Here is a 19,138-nt window from a genome sequence, read left to right on the forward strand (position 1 = left end):
ACCCCATTACTAATAATACCAACATCACCAATACACCAGCAATACCAACATTACCAATAATAGCAGCATCACTAGCAATATCAACATCACCCATACCAACACCAATAATACCATCACCAGTAAACCTACATCACCAACAAACTGGCAATAAAGCAGCATCACCAATATTACCAACATCCCCAATAAACAACTTGACCCTAAAGTAACATCACCAATAGACCAGCATCAATGATATCAACATCATCAATAGAACTAGATCACTGATAAACCAACATTACCGATATACCAACATGATAAATTAGTATCACTGATAATACTATTACGAATAAAACGACCTGATCAATAGTACAAATATCACCAATAAACCACTATCACTAATAATACCAGCATCACCCAGTAAACCAGCATTACCAATAAACAAATATCACAATAGAACATAGAACATAGAACAGTACAGCACAGTACAGGCCCTTCGGCCCACGACGTTGTGCCGAACCTTTAACCCACTCTAAGATCAAACTAACTACCTACCCTTCATTCAACTATCATCCATGTACCTATCCAAGAGTCGCTTAAATGCCCCTAATGTATCTGCTTCTACTACCACCGCTGGCAGCACATTCCACGCACCCACCACTCTCTGTGTAAAGAACCTACCTCTGACATCTCCCCGAAACCTTCCTCCAATCACCTTAAAATTATGCCCCCTGGTGATAGCCCTTTCCGCCCTGGGAAAAAGTCTCTGACTATCCACTCTATCTATGCCTCTCATCATCTTGTACCCCTCAATCAAGTCACCTCTCATCCTTCTTCGCTCCAATGAGAATAGCCCTAGCTCCCTCAACCTTTCTTCATAAGACATGCCCTCCAGTCCAGGCAGCATCCTGGTAAATCTCCTCTGCACCCTCTCTAAAGCTTCCACATCCTTCCGATAATGAGGCGACCAGAACTGAACACAATATTCCAAGTGTGGTCTAACCAGGGCTTTATAGAGCTGCAGCATAACCTCGCGGCTCTTAAACTCAATCCCCCTGTTAATGAAAGCCAACACATCACACGCCTTCTTAACAACCCTATCAACTTGGGTGGCAACTTTGAGCGATCTATGGACATGGACTCCAAGATCCCTCTGTTCCTCCACACTACCAAGAATCCTGTCTTTAAGCCTGTATTCTGCATTCAAATTCAACCTTCCAAAATGAATCACTTCACACTTTTCGAGGTTGAACTCCATCTGCCACTTCTCAGCCCAGCTCTGCATCCTGTTAATGTCCCGTCGCAACCTAGAACAGTCTTCCACACTATCCACAACTACAGCAACCTTCGTGTCATCGGCAAACTTGCTAACCCAGCCTTCCACTTCCTCATCCAAGTCATTTATAAAAATCACAAAGAGCAGAGGTCCCTGCGGAACACCACTGGTCACCGAGCTCCATGCTGATACAATGATACGAGCATCATCAATAAACCAAGATCACTGATAAACCGACCGATATCAACCATAATATCAACACCAATAAACCAGTACTAATAATATCAAGCTCATCAATAATAAATATATCACCACTAACACCAGCATTGCCAATAAAACAAAATCACCAATAATACCATTATCACCAACCAACCAACATCTGATAAATCAGCATCACAAATAAACCAGCATCACCAATAAGCTAAGATCCCTAATAAACTGTCATCACCCATAATATCAATATCAATGATAATACCAGCATCACCAGTAAGCCAGCATAACCAATTAAGAAAGATCACCAATAATACCAACATCACCAGTAAACTAGCATCAGCAATAATACCGGCTCACCAATAAATCAACATCACAGACAATACAAATTATCACAAATAAACCAACATTCCTGATTAATAGAAGCATTGCCACCAATACCAGCATTACCAATAAACTATCACCAATAGTTCTAGATCACTGATAACCCAGTATCACCGATAATATCATCAATAAACCAGGATCACCAATAATACCACCATCACTGATAAGAGCATCACCAGTAAACCAACCTCATCTGCAATAAATACACCACCAATAAACCAAGTTCACCAATAATACCAGATCTACCAGTACACCATTATGACCAATTAACTAACAAAACTAGTAATATCAGCATCATCAATTAACCAGTAAGACAAATAATCCGACCAGCACCGATATTGAAAATATCCCCAATAGTCAAACTTCACCACAAAACCAGCATCAATAATAATGCAAAATCAATAATACCATGTTAAGCATTAAGCCAGCATCACCAGTCGACAATCAGCAATAATACCAGCATCACCAATAATGAGGAGTGTTTAAGCTCAATTGGCAGGTGGGGGGTGTGGGGATTGGAGACAGAATCAAGCATTAGAAAGTAAAAACAAGTAAAGGATTGGGAGAGACAGGTAACACTAGAGTAACAAATAGTAAGGTATTAGATGGGTCAGAGTAAGAGGGATTGCGATAAGGTCTAAATTAGGTTTACCGTGCATATATGTGAACACACAAACGTGGTAAATAAGGTTGTTGAGCTGCAGGCACATATAGACACATCGGAATATCATGTTGTGGCAATAATGGAGACCTGGCTTCAAAAAAGGGATACTACTGGATGCTAAATATTCCTGGATACAAGGTGTTCAGGAAAGATAGGGAAGGGGAGAATTAAAGACGGGTGGTAGTATTGATTAAGCAGTACATTACAGTTCTGGAGAGAGAGAATGTCCTACGGGGGCTAATGACAGAATCTATTTAGTTAGTGCTAAGAAATAATGAAGAGACCATTACACTACTGAGTGTATTCTATAGGCCCCAACTAGTGGGGAAAAATATAGAGAGAATTTGCAAGGAAATTACAGAAAGCTTCAAAAACTATGGTGTAGTGAGAATGGAGGACTTTAATTATCCTAATATAAACTGGGATAGTAATAGTGTAAAGGATAGAAGAGGGATGAGTTTCTGATGTGCGTTCAGGAGAATTTTCTCAATATGTCTCCATTCCAATGAAGAAGGAGGCATTGCTGGATCTGATTCTGGGGAATGAGTTCGGTCAAGTGGATCAAATATCAGTACGGAAACACTTAGGGAGCAGTGATCATAGTATCAGAAGGTTTAGCTTCGCTATGGAAAAGGACAAGGAGCAATCCAGAGTATAAATACTTAATTGTGGGGCGGGGGGGGGGGGGGGCGGTCAACTTCAATGGGGTGAGAACAGATATGGCCTAGGTAAATTGGAATCAAAGACTAATAGGCAAAACTGCTATGGAACAATGGGCTGCCTTTAAAGAGGAGATGGTTCAGGTACAGTCAAGGTGCATTCCCACGAGGGGAAATGTTAGGGCAACCAAAGCTAGAGCTCCCTGGATGATGAAAGAGACAGATGAAGCAGAAAAAGATTGCATATGACAAATGTCAGGTTGATAATACAAGTGTAAACCAGGCTGAATATAAAAAGTTCAGAGGAGAAATGATAAAGAAAATAAGAAAGGCAAAGAGAGTGTATAGGAAGAGACTGGCATATGCATAAAAGGGAATCCAAAAGTCTTCCATAGGCATATAAATAGTAAAAGGGGAGTGATGGAGCCAATTGTAGACCACAAAGGGGACCTGCGCATAAAGGCAGAGGGCATGGCTAAGGTTCTAAATGAATACTTTGCATCTGTCATGACCATGGAAGAAGATGCTGCCCAAGTCATAGTGAAACAGGAGGTAGTTGAGACAATGGATGGGCTAAAATTTATGAAGAGGAGGTATTAGAAAGGCTGGCTATGCTTAAAATTGGTAAGTCACCAGGGCGAGATGTGATGCATTTGAGATGTTGGCTGCTAATCTATTCTCATGCTCTCTCCTTGACCCTCATTGCATTTTTTTACATTTTCTCTGCACTTTCACTGTTTAGCTTGGTCCTCTCCTGTACTATGAGTTCAAAGAAGCATGGCTTTGTGAAAGGAGGATCATGTTTAACCAATTTATTGGAGTTCTTTGAAGGAGCAAGATGCGCCGTGGATAAAGGAGAGCTGGTTGACATACTGTACTTGGATTTCCAGAAGAATTTCCTTTGACAAGGTGCCACATAAAAGATTATTACAAAAAGGAACTCATGGTGTAGGGGGTAACATATTAGCATGGATAGAAGATTGGCTGGCTGGCAGAAAACAGAGAGTATGCATAAATGGGTCCTTTTCTGATTGGCAGGATGTGACGAGTGGAGTCCTGTCGCGGTCTGTGCTCGGGCCTTTACGTTTTTCAATTTATAACAATGATTTAGATGAGGGAGCGATGGCTTGATAGCTAAATTTGCACATGACACAAAGATAAGTAGGAAAGTATGTTGTGAAGAGGACATAAGGAGGTTGCAGACTGATATAGATCGGTTGAGTGAGTGGGCGAAAATCTGGCAGATGGAGTATAATGTGGGAAAATGTGAAGTTGTTCACTTTGGCAGGAAGAACAAAAAAGCAGAGTATTACTTAAACGGAGAACGACTGCAGAATTTCGAGGTGCAGAGGGATCGAGGCGTTTTAGTGCATGAGTCACAAAAGTTAGTATACAGGTACAACAAGTAATAAAGAAGGCTAATGGAATGCTATCCTTTATTACGAGAGGAATTGAAAATAAAAATAAGGATGTTATGCTTCAATTATGCTTCACAACATACTTTCCTACTTATCTTTGTGTCATGTGCAAATTTAGCGCATGGGGTCCAAGGTGTACTAGCTAGATGGATAAAGAACTGGCTGGGCAACAGGAGACAGAGAGTAGCAGGAGTTTCTCAAAATGGAGACGTGTGACCAGTGGTGTTCCACAGGGATCCGTGCTGGGACCACTGTTGTTTGTGATATACATAAATGATTTGGAGGAAAGTATAGGTGGTCTGATTAGCAAGTTTGCAGACGACACTAAGATTGGTGGAGTAGCAGATAGTGAAGGGGACTGTCAGAGAATCCAGCAGAATATAGATAGACTGGAGAGTTGGGCAGAGAAATGGCAGATGGAGTTCAATCAGGGCAAATGCGAGGTGATGCATTTTGGAAGATCCAATTCAAGAGTGAACTACACAGTAAATGGAAAAGTCCTGGGGAAAATTGATGTACAGAGAGATTTGGGTGTTCAGGTCCATTGTTCCCTGAAGGTGGCAACGCAGGTCAATAGAGTGGTCAAGAAGGCATACGGCATGCTTTCCTTCATCGGATGGGGTATTGAGTACAAGAGTTGGCAGGTCATGTTACAGTTGTATAGGACTTTGGTTCGGCCACATTTGGAATACTGCGTGCAGTTCTGGTCGCCACATTACCAAAAGGATGTGGATGCTTTGGAGAGGGTGCAGAGGAGGTTCACCAGGATGTTGCCTGGTATGGAGGGCGCTAGCTATGAAGAGAGGTTGAGTAGATTAGGACTATTTTCATTAGAAAGACGGAGGTTGAGGGGGGACCTGATTGAGGTGTACAAAATCATGAGAGGTATAGACAGGATGGATAGCAAGAAGCTTTTTCCCAGAGTGGGGGATTCAATTACAAGGGGGCATGAGTTCAATGTGAAAGGGGAAAAGTTTAGGGGGGATATGCGTGGAAAGTTCTTTACGCAGAGGGTGGTGGGTGCCTGGAACGCATTGCCAGTGGAGGTGGTAGATGCGGGCACAATAGCGTCTTTTAAGATGTATCTAGACAGATACATGAATGGGCAGGAAGTAAAGAGATACAGACCCTTGGAAAATAGGCGACAGGTTTAGATAGAGGATTTGGATCGGCGCAGGCTTGGAGGGCCGAAGGGCCTGTTCCTGTGCTGTAATTTTCTTTGTTCTTTGTTCTATACAGAGAATTGGTGAGATCACATCTCGAATACTGTGTGCAGTTTTGGTCTCCTTATTTAAGAAAGGATGTAAATGCATTGGAGGAAGTTCAGAGGAGGTTTACTAGATTGATAACTGGAATGAGCGGGTTGTCTTATGAGGAAAGGTTGGACAGACTGGGCTTATTTTCACTGGAGTTTAGAAGAGTGAGGGGAGACTTGATTGAAGTATATAAGATCCTGAACAGTCTTGACAAAGTGGATGTGGAAAGTATGTTTCCTCTTGTGGGGCAGTCCAGAACTAGGGAGCTCTGTTTTAAACTTAGAAGTTTTATAACAGAGATGAGGAGAATTTCTTTCTCTCAGAGGGTTGTGCAGCTTTGGAACTCTCTGCCTCAGAAGGTGGTGGAGTTGGGGGTCACTGAATAATTTTAAGGTGGAGATTCTCGTTAGGGAACGGAATCAAAGGTTATCGGGGGTAGATGGGAGTGTAGAGTTTGAGACACAAACAGATTTGAATGATGGAGCAGGCTCAAGGGGCTGAATGGCCTATTTCTGCTCCTAATTCGTATTTTTCTGTGACATTTGAATTTCTCTGTGTTGAGTTATCCAGGAAGGTCTAGCATTGGATGCCCTTCCATTCCCCTTCATGGAAATGTGTCTCATCTGTATTTGCACCATCTCCTCGTTGAAGGCCTCCCATTATTCAATTACCATTTTGCCTACCAATTTTAAATTCCAATCCACCTCAATCAGATCCTTTTTCAAAGAACAAAGAACAAAGCACAGTGGAGCACAGGAACAGGCCATTCAGCCCTCCAAGCCTGCGCCGATCTTGATGCCTGCCTAAACTAAAACCTTCTGCACTTCCGGGGACCGTATCCCTCTATTCCTATTTTCATTGAACTTATTGAAGTTAGCTGCCCTCTTGTTAAGTCATTTTATGCTTGAGTATGCATTATCCTTTTCTGCAACTATTCTAAATTTGATGGCATTATGATCACTGTTCCCCAAATGTTCTCCCACTGACACATACTCCACATTATCCCCCAGAACTAGATCCAGCACTGCTTCATTCCTCATTGGTCTGGAAACAGTGATCTAGTTGCTCTCTTGTACACAATTCAGGAAATCCTGATGAAAGTTCTGATGAAAGGTAACAGACCTGAAACGTTAACTCTGCTTCTCTCTCCACATATGCTGCCAGACCTGCTGAGTATTTCCAGCACTTTGTTTTTATTTCAGGAATTCATTCCCCTCTTTGCCCTTTTCTGTAATTTTCTTGCAAATTTGCTCCTACAGTTCCTGTCCACCACTTTCTGTCCTGTGGTATATATCCAGTATCATAATAGTTCTGTATTGTTCCTTATTCTAACCAAGTAGATCTTGTATTTAACCCCTCAACTACATTATCCTTCTTCAGGATTGAACATAAAAACTGAATGTAAAAGATTCTACAGATATGTGAAGAGAAAAAGATTAATGAAGACAAATGTGGGTGCCTTACAGTCAGAAACGGGAGAATTTATAATGAGGAACAAAGAAATGGCAGACCAATTAATTACTTACTTTGGTTCTGTCTTCACAAAGGAGGACACAAATTACCTCCCAGAAATGTTGGGGAACATAGGGTCCAGTGAGAAGGAGGAACTGTATGAAATCAGTATTAGTAGAGAAATGGTGTTAGGGAAATTGATGGGATTGAAGGCCGATAAATCCCCAGGGCCTGATAATCTACATCCCAGAGTACTTAAGGAAGTGGCCCTTGAAATAATAGATGCATTGCTGGTCATTTTTCAAAATTCTATAGACTCTGGAACAGTTCCAATGGATTGGAGGGTAGCTAATGTAACCCTACTATTTAAAAAGGAGGTAGAAAGAAAACAGGGAATTATAGACTGGTTAGCCTGACATCAGTGTGGGGAAAATGCTAGAGTCCATTATAAATGATGTAATAGCAGAGCACTTGGAAAACAATGACAGGATCCGACAAAGTCAACATGGATTTATGAAAGGGAAATCATGCTTGACAAATCTACTGGAATTTTTCGAGGATGTAACTAATAGAATAGATAAGGGAGAACCAGTGGATGTGGTGTATTTGGACTTTCAGACAGCTTTCGATAAGGTCCCACATAAGAGATTAGCATGCAAAATTAAAGCACATGGGATTGGGGGTAAGGTACTGACATGGATAGAGAACTGGTTGGCAGACAGGAAACAAAGAGTAGGAATAAACAGTTCTTTTTCCGAGTGGCAGGGAGTGACTAGCGGCATACCGCAGGGATCAGAGCTAGGACCCCAGCTATTCACAATATATATTAATGATATAGATGAGGGAATTAAATGTAATATTTCCAAGTTTGCAGATGACACAAAGCTGGGTGGGAGTGTGAGCTGTGAGGAGGATGCAGAGAAGCTCCAGTGTGATTTGCACAGATTGAGTGAGTGGGCAAATACATGGCAGATGCAGTATAATGAGGATAAATGTGAGGTTATTCACTTTGGTGGTAAAAACAGAAAGGCAGATTATTATCTGAATGACAATAGATTGGGAAAAGGGGAGGTGTTGTGAGACCTGGGTGTCCTTGTGCACCAGTCGCTGAAAGTAAGCATGCAGGTGCAGCAGGCAGTTAAGAAGGTAAAAGGTATGTTGACCTTCATAGCGAGAGGATTCGAGTACAGGAGCAAGGATGTCTTGCTGCAATTACACAAGGCCTTGGTGAGACCACATCTGGAGTATTGTGTGCAGTTTTGGTCTCCTTATCTGAGGAAGGATGTTCTTGCTATGGAGTGAGTGCAGCGAAGATTCACCAGACTGATTCCTGGGATGGCAGGACTGATGAATGAAGAGAGATTGGATCAATTAGGCTTGTATTCGCTAGAATTTAGAAGAATGAGAGGGGATCTTATAGAAAGCTACAAAATTCTAACAGGACTGGACAGACTAGCTGCAGGAAGGATGTTCCTGATAGTGGGGAGTCCAGGGCCAGGGGTCACAGTCGAAGGATAAGGGGTAAGCCATTTAGGACTGAGATGAGGAGAGATATCTTCAACCAGAGAGTGGTGAACCTGTGGAATTCTCTGCCATGGAAAGCAGTTGAGGCCAAATCATTAAATATATTCAAGAAAGAGTTAGATATGGATCTTAGGGCTAATGGGATCAAGGGAGAAAGCGAGAACAGGGTACTGAGTTTGGATGATCAGCCATGATCGTATTGAATGGCGGAGCAGGCTCAAAGGGCCAAATGGCCTACTCCTGCTCCTATTTCGTTATGTTTCTATGATCAATACTCCCATTCCCCACCTGTACTTCCTTCCCTATTTTTCCTGAATCCATTGTATTTAGGTTGTGCCCATTCCTCCCCTTGTGTAAGCCAGGTTTCTGTTATTGCTGCTTATCATAGTCCCATGTGTTAACTTGCACCTGCAGCTCATCAACCTTATTTGACATGCTACACTCATTTACACACATGCACTCCAAATGCATTTAGACTGCCTCGCATTTTCCTCTGTCTGATCCTTCCTATTTCTGAACTATTCTTTACTCTCGTGATATTTGTCTCTCCCATTCCTCTTTGCACCTTGTTTGGCCTCTCGAATTATCTAGAATCGTAGAATGGTTATAGCACAGGATGCGGCCATTCAGCCCGTCATGTCTGTGCCAGCTCTCTGCAAGAACAACTCAACTAGCTCCACTCCTCCTCCCTTTCGCCATTTCCCTGAATTCCTTTTCTCTTCAGGTGTTTATCCAATTCCCTTTTGAAGGTTTCCATTGAATTTGCCTCCACCACCCTCTCGGTTCATTCCAGATCATGACCACTCACTGTGTAAAAATGTCTTTCCTCGTGTCACCTCTGGTTATTTTGCCAATCACTTTAAATGTGTCTTCTGGTTCTTGACCCTTCCACCAATGAGAATAGTTTCTCTCTAACTACTTTGTCCAGGTCCCTCATGCTTTTGAGCATCTCTATCCAATCCCTTCCCAACTTTCTCTTCTCAAAGGAGAACAGTCAATCTATTTGCGGTATATGGTCATATTGTAATACTGCCCTCATTGTTGGAACATAGGCACATAGGAGTAGGTGTAGGCCATTCGGCCTCTCAAGCCTGCTCCACCATTCAACTAGAGCATGGCTGATCTTCTACCCCAATGCCATTTTCCCGCACCATCCCCATATGCCTTGATATCTTTAACATCTAGAAATCTATCAATCTCTGTCTTGAATATACTCAATGACTGAGCTTACACAGCCCTCTAGGGTAGAGAATTCCAAAGATTCACCGCCCTCTAAGTGAAGAACTTCCTCCTCATCTCAGTCCTAAGTGGTCTATCCCTTATTCTAAGACTGTTTCCCCTGGTTCTAGAGCCCCCCCAGCCAGGGGAAACATCCTTCCTGCATCTACCCTATCGAGCCTCGTAAGAATTTTGCATGCTTCAATTAGATCACCTCTCATTGTTCTAAACTCTGGAGAATATATGCCCAGTTTCCTTAATCAATCAGCATCGGATATTCCTGTCATCCTCAGGATCAGCCTGGTGAACCTTCATTACATTCCCTCTATGGCTCCTTCCTTAGCTAAGGAGACCATAACTGTACAAAGTTGTGATCTCACCAAGGCTCTGTCCAATTGCACCAAGACTTCTTTACTCCTGTACTCAAATCTTCATGCAATAAAGGGCATTTGCCTTCCTAATTGCTTGCTGCACTTGCATACTAGCTTTCAGTGACTTATGAACAAAGGCACCCACGTCACTTTGGATATCAACACTTTCCAATCTCTCACCATTTAAGAAATACTCTGCATTTCTGTTTTTCTCACCAAATTGGATAGCTTCATACTTTTCCACATTATATTCCATCTGCCTTGATCTGCATGTTCTCAGCCCAATTAGAAAGAAGGCATTGCTGGATGTGGTGCTGGGAAATGAGGTGGGCCAAGTGGACCAATTGTCTGTCGGGGAACACTTGGGTAAGAGTGATCGTCGTAAACGAGTAACGCAGAAAGGCAAAGAATGAAATAAAGTAGAATGTCGAGATTGGAAGAGGGCTAATTTCAATGTGATGAGAAGGGATCTAGCCAGGATCAAATGGAACCAGAGACTGACAGGAAAAGCTGCATCAGAACAATGGAAATCTTTAAGGAAGAGATGCCTAAGTTACAGGTTAGGAACATTCGATCAAGGGCAAAAGGTAGGGGAATCAGAACCAGGGCTCCTTGAATGAGGAGGGAGATAGATATTTATGCTGAAACAAAAGAAGAGGGTGTATGATGCCTGTCAGGTGATTTCTTCAAGTAAGAACCAGATCAAATACAATAAGTTGAGAGGGGAGGCGAAGAGGAAAATAAGACTGGCAAAGAGAGAACATGAGAATAGAATGGCAGTCAACATAAAAGGGAACCCAAAAGTCTTCTCCTGGCATGTAATTAGTAAGGGTAGCAAGAGGTGGAGTGGGGCCAATTAGGGACAAAGAGGGTAATATATGCATAGATGCGCAGGGCAAGGCTAATATACTTAATGAGTACTGCGTATCAGTGTTTACTAAAGAAGAGGAATGTGACAAAATATCAGTAGAAGTGGAAAGAGTAGAGGCGCTGGATAGGGAGAAATTGAGAAGGGGGAGGTACTGAAAGGGCTGGCTATGCTTAGAGTAGATAAGTCAGCTGGTCTGGATGGCTTGCATCCCAGGCTGCTGAAGGAAGTGGGAGTGAAGACAGCAGAAGGGCTTTCCATAATCTTCCAATCTTTCCTGGATACAGGGGAAGATGCCAGAGGATTGGAGGGTGGCAAATATTCAAGAAAATGTCTAATGTCAGTCCTAGGGCGGCACAGTGGCGCAGTGGTTAGCACTGTAGCATCACAGCTCCAGCGACCCGGGTTCAGTTCTGGGTACTACCTGTGCAGAGTTTGCAAGTTCTCCCTGTGACTGTGTGGGTTTCCTCCCATAGCCAAAGACTTGCAGGTTGATAGGTAAATTAGCCATTGTAAATTGCCCCTAGTATAGGTAGGAGAATGGTGGGGATGTGGTAGGGAGTATGGGATTAATGTAAGATTAGTATAAATGGGTGGCTGATGGTCAGCACAGACTTGGTGGGCTGAAGGGCCTGTTTCAGTACTGTATCCCTCTATGACTCTAGTAACTACAGGCCAGTTAGTTTAACATCAGTGGTGGGCAAGGTTTCAGAAACAATAATCAGGGGGAAAAAAAAAAATCAGACTGTTGGAGAGATTTGAGTTAATTAATGAGAACCACCATGGATTTGTAGAAGGGAGATCATGCTTGATTAATCCAATTGCATTTTTTGATGAAGTAACAGAGAAGATCGATGAAGGGAATGTGGTGAATGTTGTTTATATGGATTTTAAGAAAACATTTGATAAAGTACCACATAAAAGGCTGGTTAACAAAATTGAGGCTCAAGGAATAGGAGGGTCAGCGTCCAATTAGATAAAAAGAATTGGCTTAAGGACAGAAAACAGCAAGTTGTGGTAAATGGTTCTTTTTCAGACTGGAGGATGGTAGACAGTGGTGTTCCCCAAGGGTCAGTGCTGGGACTCTTTTTTTTGCGATATATCAATAACTTGGATTTTGGAATACAGAGCAGAATTTCAAAATTTGCTGATGACACCAAATTTTGATGCATGGCAATCAGTGAGGATGATATGAACTGCCTGCAACAGGACATAGACAGGCTAGCAGAATGGGCAGACAGGTGGAAGATGGAATTTAATACTGACAAGTGTGAGGTGATGCATTTTGACAGAAGGAATAGGGAGAGTCAATATATACTTAATCACACAGTTCTAAAGAGTGTGCGGGAACAGAGGGACCTGGGGGTGCGTGTGTATCGATCTTTGAAGGTGGCAGGACATATTGAGAAATTGGGTAGCAAAGCATGTGGGATCTTGGTCTTCATAATAGAAGCATTGAGTACAAAAGCAGGGAGGTTATTCTGAACCTTTATGAAGCTCCAGTTAGGCCCAACTGGGGTAGTGTGTCCAGTTCTGTTCACCACATTTAAGGATGTGAGGGTCCTTGGGAGGGTGCAGAGGAGATTTACCAGAATGATTCCAGGGATGGGGATTTTAGTTACAAGGTTAGATTGGAAAAGCTGGGGTTGTTCTCCTCAGAGCGAAGGAGATTGAGGTGAGATTTGATAGAGGTGTACAGGATTATGACAGGTTTAGATAAGTTAGACAAGGAAAAACTGTTCCCATTAATTAATGATACTAAGGGACACAGGTTGAAGGTTTTGGGCAACAGATGTAGGGGGAATGTGAGGAAGAACTTTTTTTTTTTTACGCAGCAAGTGGGAATGACCTGGTACTCGCTGCTGACAAGGGTGGTGGACGTGGAGACAATCAATGATTTCAAAAGGAAATTGGATGGCTAATTGAAGGAAATAAACTTGCAGGGCTCCAGGGATTGAGTGAAGATTTTTTTTCTAATTTAGCCAGTGGGAAGGTGTTCAGTAAGATCGATCGGTCAAATGCATACTTGCAATTAGAATTATCTGACAAAAGCAAGGAATTGCTTACCATTCATACACAAAGGGTTTTACCCATACAAAAGGTTACAATTTGCCAGAGCATCATAGATCAGGTACTAACTGGGATGAAAGAAGTGCACTATTTCTTAGATGACATTTTAATCAGCAGTAAGACAGAGAAAGAGCACATTGTAAGGTTGAACGAAGTCCCGGATTGACGTCAAGAGTATGGTATCAAAGCTCAAAATCACGTGTTGTTTCATGGTGTTGAGTGCAACATACCTGGGTCAACAAATAGATGGTGAAGGTATCCACCCAACACAGGAGAAGGTTGGGAAAATTTTGAAAGCAAAGAGATGAGCGAACAAGGAAGAATTTTGAAGATTCATGGGGATAGCAGTGCATTATTGTAAGTGCATCCCTGACTTAGCTAACACATTTGCCCCAATGTATGAACTGCTCAAAAATGGAATTGCCTGGGAGTGGCCTGTAAAGTGCCAGAAAGCATCTGAATAAGTGAAGAAAGCACTGACTAGTCATGCTCTTTTGGCCCACTATGATTGAAGAAACAACTGGTTTTAGCGTGTGATACCACAAAGGTACAAAGGATAGGTGTGGTGTTATCTCACATAATGGAAGATGGTGTGGAGAGGCCTGTGGCATATGCTTCATGTACGTTAACTAAGTCAGCAAAATTGCTTGCAAGTTGAGAAAGAGGAGTTAGCCATCATATATGGTGCTACAAAGTTCCACACATACCTGTATGGAAATTGACTCTTAACTGACCACCAAGTCCTTACGATCATATTTGGTTCAAAGAAGGGGCTACCAGCTCTAACAGCAGCATAGCTTCAGAGGTGGGTGTTGATTATGATGGCCCATCAGTATGATATTAAATATTGTAAGGAGGATGTGCTGGAAATTTGAAAGACATGAGGATAGATAAGTCCCCGGGGCCAGATGGGATATATCCAAGGTTGTTACGGGAAGCGAGGGAAGAGATTGCCGCGCCTTTGGTGATGATCTTTGCGTCCTCACTGTCCACTGGAGTAGTACCAGATGATTGGAGGGCGGCAAATGTTATTCCCTTGTTCAAGAAAGGGAATAGGGATAACCCTGGGAATTACAGACCAGTCAGTCTTACGTCGGTGGTGGGTAGATTATTGGAGAGGATTCTGAGAGACAGGATTTATGATTATTTGGAAAAGCATAGTTTGATTAGAGACAGTCAGCATGGCTCTGTGAGGGGCAGGTCATGCCTCACAAGCCTTATTGAATTCTTTCAGGATGTGACAAAACACATTGATGAAGCAAGAGCAGTGGATGTGGTGTATATGGATTTTAGCAAGGCGCTTGATAAGGTTCCCCATGGTAGGCTCATTCAGAAAGTAAGGAGGCATGGGATACAGGGAAATTTGGCTGTCTGGATACAGAATTGGCTGGCCCATATAAGACAGAGGGTGGTAGTAGATGGAAAGTATTCAGCCTGGAGCTCGGTGACCAGTGGTGTTCCGCAGGGATCTGTTCTGGGACCTCTGCTCTTTGTGATTTTTATAAATGACTTGGATGAGGAAGTGGAAGGCTGGGTTAGCAAGTTTGCCGATGACACGAAGGTTGCTGGAGTTGTGGATAGTGTGGAAGGCTGTTGTAGGTTGCAACGGGACATTGACAGGATGCAGAGCTGGGCTGAGAAGTGGCAGATGGAGTTCAACCTGGAAAAGTGTGAAGTGATTCATTTTGGAAGGTCGAATTTGAATGCAGAATACAGGCTTAAAGACAGGATTCTTGGCAGTGTGGAGGAACAGAGGGATCTCGGGGTCCACGTCCATAGATCGCTCAAAGTTGCCACCCAAGTTGATAGGGTTGTTAAGAAGGCGTATGGGGTGTTGGCTTTCATTAACAGGGGGATTGAGTTTAAGAGCCACGAGGTTATGCTGCAGCTCTATAAAGCCCTGGTTAGACCACACTTGGAATATTGTGTTCAGTTCTGGTCGCCTCATTATAGGAAGGATGTGGACGCTTTAGAGAGGGTGCAGAGGAGATTTACCAGGATGCTGCCTGGACTGGAGGGCATGTCTTATGACGAAAGGTTGAGGGAGCTAGGGCTTTTCTCATTGGAGCGAAGAAGGATGAGGGGTGACTTGATAGAGGTGTACAAGATGATGAGAGGCATAGATAGAGTGGATAGCCAGAGACTTTCTCCCAGGGTGGAAAGGGCTATCACCAGGGGGCATAATTTTAAGGTGATTGGAGGAAGGTTTAGGGGAGATGTCAGAGGTAGGTTCTTTACACAGAGAGTGGTGGGTGCGTGGAATGCACTGCCAGCGGTGGTAGTAGAAGCAGATACATTAGGGACATTTAAGCGACTCTTGGATAGGTACATGGATGATAGTAGAATGAAGGGTATGTAGGTAGTTTGATCTTTTACTTGTGAATCGCTTTACATACACAAATGACATGCCAGTATCTGCCAGTGAAGTTAGTGGAAAAACTCACAGGGATGTGTTGCTCAGTAAAGTGCTAAATTATGTCATGAATGGCTAGCTTAAACAGTGTAATGAGAAATTACTGTGGTGTACACATAGAAACAAATGGAGTGTAGATCAAGGCTGTCTCCTTTGGGGTTTAAGGGTCCTTATTCCGCCAAAATGTAGAGACAGATTGCTGGAGGAACTACATCATGAGCACACAGAGATAGCCCACATGAAAACAGTAGCAAAGGTAGACAGAGATATTGAAGAACTGGTGAAAAGTTGTGAGATGTGTCTCAGAATAAGAAATGATCCACCCACGGTTCCTTCATTCCATGGTCAAACACAAGGGAACCATGAGAAAGAGTACATGTCGATTTCTTTGAAGTGGAAGGAAAAGAGTATTTTGTATTGGTAAATATCTAAGGCAAGTGGATAAATGTTGAGTTTATGCCAATACCATAATTGCCAAAACTGTTGAGGTTTTGAGAAGTTGGTTTGCCATTTATGGGTTGCCAGAGGTGTTGGTGTCAAATAATGACCCACAATCAGAAGTGTTTAGAATATTTCTGAGTAAGAATGGAGTCAAACACACTCTACTCCCACCATATATCACCCAGCATCAAATGGTGCTGCAGAAAGGAGTGTGCAGATTGTGAAGCGGTCTTTGCAGAAGTATTTGCTCGGTGATAAGCTAGGTAGCGATTCCCATGTTTCCTTTCAACACAGGCTGGAAAATGTTTTGTTCTCTTACAGAATAACCCTACAGTCTACAACAGGTTGTTCACCTTATGAATTAGTCTTTAAACATGCTCCTAGAACAAAGTTTAGTTTGCCTAAGCCTGGCATCAATAGCAAAGTAAGATAAAAGAAAGATAAAGTGAAGATGAGTTATGATATACCAGGCATGAAACTTAGACAGTTCAGTGCTGGTCAGAAGCTCATGGTGAAAAACCACTGAAGTGGTAAGGAGAATTTTGTGTTTGGAGATGTTGTAAAGAGACTAGGGTCATTCACATATCTGTGTCATGTAGATCATTTGCTTGAACGAGGGAACAGAGAACATGATAACCCTTCTATCGTCCAAATTCCTCCTACAGTCCAAAATGGAAGTCAGGACAAAAGGGAAAGGCACAAAGAAACTGAAAGTTTGCCGGTATCCACCAATGGACAATGTGAACCAGGGGCTTTGGTTAAGACTCATCAGTCAATGTCTCAGTCCCAACCATTACATGGAGTTGGTAGTCAATGTCAAAGTTCAGGTTTGACATAGTCAGAGATGTTGAGAGCGCAGAGTCAAGCCCATGGAAATGGGAGAAGATACCCAGACAGAAACAGAACACCACTGGATAGGTTAATTATGTAGGAAGGAAGAAGCAAGAAGTTAGAGGAATTGGGAAATTGGAGGTATAAGCCTACCTCTCATTCCAAGAGAGATTACTTTTTTTATTATTTTGTTTTGTCAAATTAAAGGTCTTTAGACTAAATAGTATGCTGAAAAACTGGAGGTAGTGCATATTTAAATGGTACACAAAATACAAGGGAGTGAATTTTACAGACCCACCCCAACGTCAGGGATTGTGGCGGGGGGGTGGGGGGCAGAAAATGTCTCTGGGAGAGGCCCACCACAGGCCTCGACACTGGGAAGGCCCGGCCCGGCCCGATATTGCCTGCGGTGGCAAGGCCTTGTGGCGACCACCCCGCTGCTTAGTGATGTGAGCCAAATTTAAATATGCAAGTTAATTTAAATAAAGGAATAAATTAGCTTCTCACTCCCGCTGTCTGTCCTGGCGTGTTCTTGGTGCCGGTGGCCGGCACTCCTGTGCCTTCGGATCCCCATTCGGGGATCCAAGGTGGAACACTGGGTGGGGAGGGAGGTGCAGATAAGTTTTTAGTGTGAGGGGGAGAGGGGAGTGGAGTCACAGTCACAGTCATCTCATTGGTGTAGGGGATGGTGGGAAGGGATAAAGTGTAAAACTGATGCACTTTGCGTGGGAGGGGAAAGGTCAGGTGCACAAGGTATGTGTTTTGGGGTGGGGGGAGAGGGGGCAAGTAATTAATTCCATGGTTATTGGTAAGTGTGGGAGAGGGGCAGGATACACTTACTTAATTTTTAAAAATCACTTCTTTAAATATTTAGATTTAACAATAGGGCTTCAAGGGCGGCGCAGTGGTTAGCACCGCAGCCTCACAGCTCCAGCGACCCAGGTTCGGTTCTGGGTACTGCCTGTGTGGAGTTTGCAAGTTCTGCCTGTGACCATGTGGGTTTTTGCCGGGTGCTCCAGTTTCCTCCCACAGCCAAAGACTTGCAGGTCGATAGGTAAATTGGCCATTGTAAATTGCCCCTAGTGTAGGTAGGTGGTAGGGAATATGGGATTAATGTAGGATTAGTATAAATGGGTGGTTGTTGGTCGGCACAGACTCGGTGGGCCGAAGGGCCTGTTTCAGTGCTGTATCTCTAAATATAAAAAAATAAAAAATATAAGTCCTTTAAAAATGGTGTCAGCGCCTGCAGAAAGGCAGCTGATGCCATTGCTATGGCCAGACCGCCCGCCCCCTCCATGTCATCCATGTCCATGTTACAGCAGTGGAAATATAAATTCCAGCCCAAGATATATGTACATAGTGCAGTGTTACATCAGAAAAGAAGTTGTTCTTTTCATTATTTCTTGTCCAGTGATGATTTTTGTTAAACACATACTGGTGTTGAGGCAAAAGAATATTTTTTAAACATGTCATTTACTCTGGTTGTACAGTCATATATGTATTGGTTGTGATTACAGGAAAAACAAAAATGCAACCCAACCTGTTAAGTTGCAGGTATTATTGAGATTGGTTGAGTCATATTATATTGTGAGGTAATCATTTTTTTCAGTGGGGAGGGAGTGTAGTTTTGATAAGAGCGGATTATATTGGAATACTGCCCTCTCTGTTGGGAGGATATATTGAATAAAGGAGGGAGACAACATGGCCAAGTCTCCAAGTCAGTTATTTCCAGTCCAAACAACACTATCCTTCCTCTAATCTATTCACGTAACAGAAGCCCCTCATTCCTCGAACTATTCTCACAAATCTTTTCTGCACCCACTCTAAAGCGTTCACATCCTTCCTGTGCTGCCCATTTTCAGACACAACACTCCAGCTGAGCTGAAACCAGTGTTTTACACAGGGTAAAAAAGAAAATAAGTTATGATGAACCTCCGCCTCTGTTAAAATAAAAATGATTCCGAGTTTCATAATCACTTTAACCTGCTCTGCCATATTCAACAATTTGTACACTGATACTCTCAGGTCCCTCTGTTCTTGCACCCCCTTTAGAATTATATTCTTTATTTTATATTGCCTCTCCTCATTCTTCTAACTAAAATGTGTT

General features: G+C 42.8%; 1 protein-coding gene across 2 annotated transcripts in view; it reads right to left on the bottom strand.

Moving 5' to 3' along the window:
* Nucleotides 1-19,138, bottom strand: part of LOC137348018 (corticotropin-releasing factor receptor 1-like) — a 432,220-nt gene that overhangs the window by 215,473 nt on the left and 197,609 nt on the right. The window lies entirely within an intron of this gene.

This window comes from Heterodontus francisci, chromosome 33, assembly GCF_036365525.1.
Source record: "Heterodontus francisci isolate sHetFra1 chromosome 33, sHetFra1.hap1, whole genome shotgun sequence".
Classification (NCBI taxonomy): domain Eukaryota; kingdom Metazoa; phylum Chordata; class Chondrichthyes; order Heterodontiformes; family Heterodontidae; genus Heterodontus; species Heterodontus francisci.